This window comes from Babylonia areolata, chromosome 23, assembly GCF_041734735.1.
Source record: "Babylonia areolata isolate BAREFJ2019XMU chromosome 23, ASM4173473v1, whole genome shotgun sequence".
In the NCBI taxonomy this organism is placed as follows: Eukaryota; Metazoa; Mollusca; class Gastropoda; order Neogastropoda; family Buccinidae; genus Babylonia; species Babylonia areolata.
In genome coordinates this window covers 37,254,777-37,262,276 of record NC_134898.1, presented here as the reverse complement: position 1 = coordinate 37,262,276, position 7,500 = coordinate 37,254,777, and the positions used below count along the sequence as shown (strand labels likewise).

Here is a 7,500-nt window from a genome sequence, read left to right as displayed (position 1 = left end):
AGGAGAGGGGGAGAGGTGAGCAAGAGAGAGAGAGAGGGGGGAGAGAGAGGGTGAGAGAGAGGTGGAGGGGAGAGTTGAGTATGAGAGAGGGAGAGAGGGGGGAGAGGGAGAGAGGAGGGGTGAGATGGAGAGCGGGGGATTGGAACTTAGGGCGAGTTGAAAAAAAAAGGATTGGGGAAGAGAGAGGGGAAGGGGGAGGAGAGGGGGAGAGTAAGAGAGAGAGGGGGGGGGAGAGAGAAAAGGGAGGGGGGAAAGAGAGAGGAGAGAGAGAGAGAGTGGGGAGGGAGAGATGTAGAGCGGGGGATTGGAACTTCCGGCGAGTTGAAAAAAATAGAACTGGGGAAGAGGGAGAGGAAGGTTGAGAAAGAGAGAGAGAGGGGGGGGGGAGGGATGAAGAGAGAGGGGGGGCGGGGGAAGGGGACAGCGAGGGAGGAAGAGAGCGAGAAAAGTGGAGCTTCCGGTTTTGGGACAGCATGGTTTTAGAGGGGGAAGAGGAGGCAGGAGTAGGGGGAGGGGGGTGGCCGGGGTGGATGGAGATTAATTACGTGCCTTCTATTCTCTTCCTCTCTCTTTATAACCGTTATCCGGCTTGTGTGTGTGTGTGTGTGTGTGTGTGTGTGTGTGTGTGTTCAAAAAAGCAGGTGGAGGGGAGAGGGGTGGGAAGAGAGCAGGGGTGGGCGGGAAGTGAGGGTGGTGGTCATAAAGGCGGACTCGTGAATAAGTGTGGATGCTCTATAGAAGGAAAGGGATGATGATGACGACGACGAAGATGGTGACGATGGTGATGGTGATGAGAAGGACAGAAGCACACACGGCAAAAACAAAAAGGGCAATGGATTCGATCGTGCAACACCCGCGCCCCCTGCATGCATCATGACAAAAAGTTATATGAGTCCTTAGCATCGAAAGCAAAGACACCATCACTATAAAAACCTCACAACAAAGCCAAAAGCCAACATCAATACGAGCTGCTAAACTGCGTGGAGTCAGTCGCTCACTGTAAAAACACGACGTTTGCGAATGTGACTCCCTTTGTCGCCCTGTGGGTGGGTGGGGAGGGTTAGGGGAGGGGGAGAAGGGGCCTTAGCGGGGCAGAAACCACCTGTCTTGAGCTCATTTATCCCTCCCTACCCCCTGTCCTGCTGCCAACGTGGTGCACGTTGACTGTATATCAAACTCCCCAATACCCCAAACCTCCCACCCCTTTTCACCTGGCGATACTCCATCATTCACTCCTATGGCCTCGGGATCTGCCGGAAGGACTTGAGGGGCTGAGTGGTGGAGGGGAGATGGGACCTCTAATCCCTTCACACACACACACACACACACACACACACACACACACAATGAGGGTCCGAACTAGCGTGGCGACGCCCGTGACAGTCGCCGAAGCCAGAAACAGTATTATAGTGGTGGGAAGACCCGGGACGTCACCACCAGTCACCAGCAATAATAAGCATCACCATCGTTCGCTGGTCTCCATCCCAACTAAGGTCTCTGGAGGCAGGCAGGAACAAAACAGGCTGCGGGAGAGAGAGAAAAAAACAAAGAAAAGAAAAGAAAAGTTGGTGGCTAATGGGGTAAAGAAGTGGTAACTCACAGCTCTATACCCAAGACAAACCAAACCCCAGCCCGCCAAACCCCGCACAGCTCTTGCGGGTGTGGTGGTGGGTAAGGGTTAGGCCTTCATCCCACCCACACCCATCCCAACCCCCCAAACTCCCAGGACAAACAGACATGCTCATTAAACGGCAGGCCTCCCGGGGGGGGGGGGGGGGGGGGGGGGGGGGGGGTAAGAGCCCCTTGTTACCTGGCTGGGGCCGTGCCAGGCTCGGGCCAGGACCGGAAAACGAGAAAGGGGGGGATCATGGATGGGAGGCGTGGAGGCCGGGAAGCCACCGCTGTCACCTTGCAGCCGCCTTCCTTTTTACCTGAGCATACTTGTCCGTCTGTCCCACCCGTCCCTAACCCACCCACCCCCCCCCCCCCACCCCCCTGTGCCCCCAGGAGAAAAGAGAAAAATCCCCGAATAATGGATGTCGTCGATTCGGTCGGTTGGGATGGTGGGGCCGGCCATGCAGCCGCCGATGCCTTTTTGAGGCGGAAGTTGAGTTCATGAGGCATGATTCATTATCTCTTCTCCATTTCTCTCACCCCCTCCTCTCCCGCAGGCGGCTCCTTTTGAGCTGTGCAGCTCAATGACAGGGCCCTGGGATGGTTGGCTGGCTGTTGATGAGGATGATGGTTGACGATGATGATAAGAGACGTCGATATTGTCAACAGCCCTGCTTTCGGTCTTTCCTCCTTTTCGGGAGGAGTGACTTTGCCAAGGCACCTTCGTCTTTTTGTTTGTTTGTTTTTGTTGATGTTGATTTTTTGTGGTTGTTTTTTTTTTCTGTTTGTTTGTTGTTGTTTTGGTTTTTTATTTGTTGTGTGTGTGTGTGTGTGTGTGTGTGTGTGTGTGTGTGTGTGTGTGTGTGTGTGTGTTTGGTGTGTGTGTGTGTCGTTTTTGTGTGTGCTTCTTCAGGTTTGTTTTTTTGGTGGGTGTGGGGGGGGGGAGGCGGGGAGGGGGGTTAAGCACTTCAACTTCAAACCAGCTGGTGGAGGAGAGAGAAAGAAAGCAACGTCTGTGGCAAGAGAAATAAAAGTGATGAAGTTGATAGTAGCTTTTTTGTTATTGTTGCTTGTTTGTTTGTTTGCTTGTTTGCTTATCGCAACACCACAAAAACCTTACCCGAAATCTTAAATTAATGTTTTACCAGTGACACAGGACTATGTGGTGACAAAAGGGTTTTGATATCATCAATGTCCACTGGAACTGAGTTTCACAACATCATCAACAAGGTCCAGAGCAACTGAATAAGTGAATGGGTTACAGCCGACTACTGAGAGAAAGAGAGGGGGGGGGGAGTTACGAATCGTGGGAATTATTAGAATATAACTTGAACTGATTCAAAGACAATGGAAAGATACATATAATATTGACAGAAGAAGAAGAAGAAGAAGAAGAAGAAGAAGAAGAAGAAGGAGGAGGAGGAGGAGGAGGAGGAGGAGGAGGGAGAGAGAGAGAGAGAGAGAGAGAGAGGGGAGAGAGAGAAACGAAATGAAATGAAATGAAAATTCATTTTACCAGGGTATGAGACAAGCAAAACATATGCTTTTTTCCACCCAGCCCTGGGGTAGAAATGAAAGGAAAAAAAGAGGGATGTGGGGGATGGGGCTACATCAAAAGAACACATGAACACAGAACTATCAACAAGAAAGATATCAATGACAAAATTCACTGTAAATCACATGAGAAACTAATGAAAAAAAGACTACCACAAGTAACAAACTAAAAAAAACAACCTCTATCCCCACCCCTACCCCAGTCTCATTCCCTCCAACCCCATGCCCCATGTGGATGCCAGAAAGAGAGAGACAGACAGACAGAGACACACAGAGACACACACACAGAGAAAGACAGAGACAGAGACAGACAGTGACAGAGAGACAGACTGAGAGACAGAGACAGACAGACAGACAGACAGAGAGAGAGAAACCTTCAGAAGATGATCACAGCACATAATTTAAGTTTATTTCAATGTGAGCATGGACCCTTCCAGCTAGCGTGAAAAAGAGACAGACAGACAGCAAGGTTTTCAGATGATCACATCATGTGATTCACATTTCTTACAGTGTGAGCATGGACCATTGCAGTGAGAGAGAGAGAGAGAGAGAGAGAGAGAGAGAGACAGACAGACTGACAGACAGACTGACAGAGAGAGAGAGAAAATGACAGACAGACAGACAGAAACAGAGACAGAGATAGGGATAGAGTAATCATGAAAAAGACAGAGCTAAAGAAAATGTGGAAATGAGAGACATCCATCTGCTGTGATCAATCCCAAACACCTGCAATTTGTTGAGGATCAACCTGATTACACTGTTTACACCTTTAAAAGTCAGGCTTTATTATTTTCACAGCATTATTTCACTTCTCCATTTATTGGATGAAATTTTTCTTATCAATTCTTTACATTTAAAATCCATTTGATTAAATATTCCTTACTGTTCATCTTATCCTTAAAAACAACAACAACATTTGTTTATTATTACTATTGTAGTATCTTATTAGCAAGCTGGTTTTCTGTATCGATTTGTTCGTGTTTCTACATTTCTTCTGTTTTTTTCTTCTTTTTCTTTTAGCAGACCAGATGTGGTGTATATGGTTCAATCGACAGCACTCTAGCACCTCCTAGAAACTGAAAACTTAGTTCTAAATATTATTTTGATTACAAATTGTTTCCTGTTCACTGTCAAGTTTCTTTATCTTTTTTGCGATATGTTTCTTCTTCATGGTTTCATTTTCCGTGTTTTTCATTTTCATGTTGCTGTAATCAGACCCAGATGAATCTTGAAGCTGGATGGATGGATGGATGGATGGATGGAGAGAAAACTGAGTGGAGTGAAGCCAATGTGGGGCTGGGGTCACACGGGTGGGGATGGGAGGGTACACCATTTGGCAAGATTATAAGATGCAAATTGCCAACACAGTAAGTTACATGATGACTGGAAAGAACACACACACACACACACACTCTCTCTCTCTCTCTCTCTCTCTCTCTCTCTCTCTCAGGAACAAAACAAATAGTCTCAAAGGAAAAGAAAAGAAAAAAATTCCTATGTGATGTTAGACATGTGTATCCGATTCTAATGCCCCTATCAGTATTACACTCTGATGCAGCAGCACAACCTTTCAAGAAAGTTTGAACAATGGACTGAGGAGAGTTGATTTCAACAAAGTCCACATTATCAGTCTGTACTAATACATCAATTTACTCTCAATTCCCTTCAAGGTGATTTAGATGGGTAAGCATTTAATCATTTCAGCACACACACACACACACACACACACACACACACACACACACACACACACACACACACACTGAGTGTCAGGGTGTAGAAGACGGGGTGGTTGTTGAGAGAGAAAAGGAGAATGCTGGAGCGATGAGGTGTAGGGTGGTGGACAGAAACCTGACTTCATAAACTTCATATCACCAATAAAAGCATGGCACTAAGACTAAAACAATGACATTCCACTGTGGGTTCATGTTAGACCTACTGAAGACAACAGCACACACTGTACTTTAATGACAGGTTTGAATTCATGTATGTATCCACCGTTAAAAAGCTGGGTAAGAAACAAAGCTGATGCACAACAGAACCCCAACACAGTTTCAAAAGGGGGGTACAGACAGTACTGCCACTGATGTCGTACTAAAGCACTCCTTGGGTGGGCACCCCCTATCCACATGACCAGGTGTGCACTGAAGTGAAACGATAACACAGAGACCAGGTGGTGAGAATGGAGTGATCATGGTTAACCAACCACAGTGAAACAGACTGACTGATTGACAAAGGGCGTCAAGGATAAGGGGTTTCAGGAGGGGACTGTGTGTGTGTGTGTCAGGGTGGGGGGGTGGAAGACCTATACACAAAGTTTGCTTATCCAAAACCCATGGAATCTCCAGTAAAATGAACTGACTCTAAATGGGAGTGCTGCTCATTGTCTGAACAAGAAAAAATAACATGTCATAGCTGCTGGCAACAATGTGTCCGTCTGTTACATCTATTCATTCCTTGTTCATTCATTCTCACTGAATCAGTGAATGTCATTGTCACACACACACACACACACACACACACACACACACACACAGAGAGACAGAGAGAGAGAGAGTCAGGAACACAACATAGATGTATAGCTATAAAAAGTGTGTAAACATGCAAGCAATATAAAATATGTGAGACTTTTAGATGTATGGCCAAATTCACCCTTTCCCTCTCTTTCAGGCTCTGTTACAATATTCACATGAAGAAACTTTACACGCACACGCACACACACACACACACACACACACACAGATAGACAGATCAAAAGATGGATAGAAATAGATAAAGACAGAGACAGACAGGGATAGAGAGACAGAGAGAGACACAAAGATAGACACATCCATGCATTCAGTAACAACACGCACGAGCATACACATGTATACATATGGCAAGCAATATTAAATATAATGTGTGAATCTATGTTCAACAGAACCCCAACACAGTTTCAAAACAGGGGCACAGACTGTACTACCACTGATGACGTATTTTAGCACTCCTTGGGTGGGCACCCCTTTCCACATGACGAGGTGTGAACTGAAGTGAAACGATAACACAGAGAGCGAGGGGGTGGTGAGAATGCAATGATCGTGGTTAACTGACCATAGTGAGACAGATTGACTGAATAACAGGGGCAAGGAAAACAAGGGTAGGGGGTTTCTGGGGGGGATGGGGGAAGGACCTGTGCACAAAGTTTGCTAATCCACAACCCATGAAATCTCTCTGAGAAGATGAACTGACTTGTGAGTAGTGATGACAGAGGGTACTCACAGCATTCTAACAGTGATGACAGAGGGTACTCACAGCATTCTCACAGTGACGACAGAGGGTACTCACAGCATTCTCACAGTGACGACAGAGGGTACTCACAGCATTCTAACTGTGATGACAGAGGGTACTCACAGCATTCTAACAGTGATGACAGAGGACACTCACAGCATTCTAACAGTGATGACAGAGGACACTCACAGCATTCTCACAGTGATGACAGAGGGTACTCACAGCATTCTAACTGTGATGACAGAGGGTACTCACAGCATTCTAACAGTGACGACAGAGGGTACTCACAGCATTCTAACTGTGATGACACTGGACACTCACAGCATTCTAACAGTGATGACAGAGGGTACTCACAGCATTCTAACAGTGATGACAGAGGACACTCACAGCATTCTAACAGTGACGACAGAGGGTACTCACAGCATTCTAACAGTGATGACAGAGGGTACTCACAGCATTCTAACAGTGATGACAGAGGACACTCACAGCATTCTAACAGTGATGACACTGGACACTCACAGCATTCTAACAGTGATGACAGAGGGTACTCACAGCATTCTAACAGTGATGACACTGGACACTCACAGCATTCTAACAGTGATGACAGAGGACACTCACAGCATTCTAACAGTGATGACACTGGACACTCACGGCATTCTAACAGTGATGACAGAGGGTACTCACAGCATTCTAACAGTGATGACAGAGGGTACTCACAGCATTCTAACAGTGATGACAGAGGGTACTCACAGCATTCTAACAGTGATGACAGAGGACACTCACAGCATTCTAACAGTGATGACAGAGGACACTCACACCATATTTAAAAGTGATGACAAAGGGTACCCACATCATATTTAAAAGTGATGGACACTCACAGTATATTTAAGTGATGACAGAGGACACTCACAGCATCTTTAAGTGATGACAGAGGGTACTCACAGCATCTTTAAGTGATGACAGAGGGTACTCACAGCATCTTTAAGTGATGACAGAGGACACTCACAGCATCTTTAAGTGATGACAGAGGACACTCACAGCATCTTTAAGTTTAAGAATGATTTA

General features: G+C 46.4%; 1 protein-coding gene across 1 annotated transcript in view; it reads right to left on the bottom strand.

Annotated features, from left to right (window-relative positions):
• Nucleotides 1–7,500, bottom strand: part of LOC143298028 (uncharacterized) — a 104,826-nt gene that overhangs the window by 73,732 nt on the left and 23,594 nt on the right. The window lies entirely within an intron of this gene.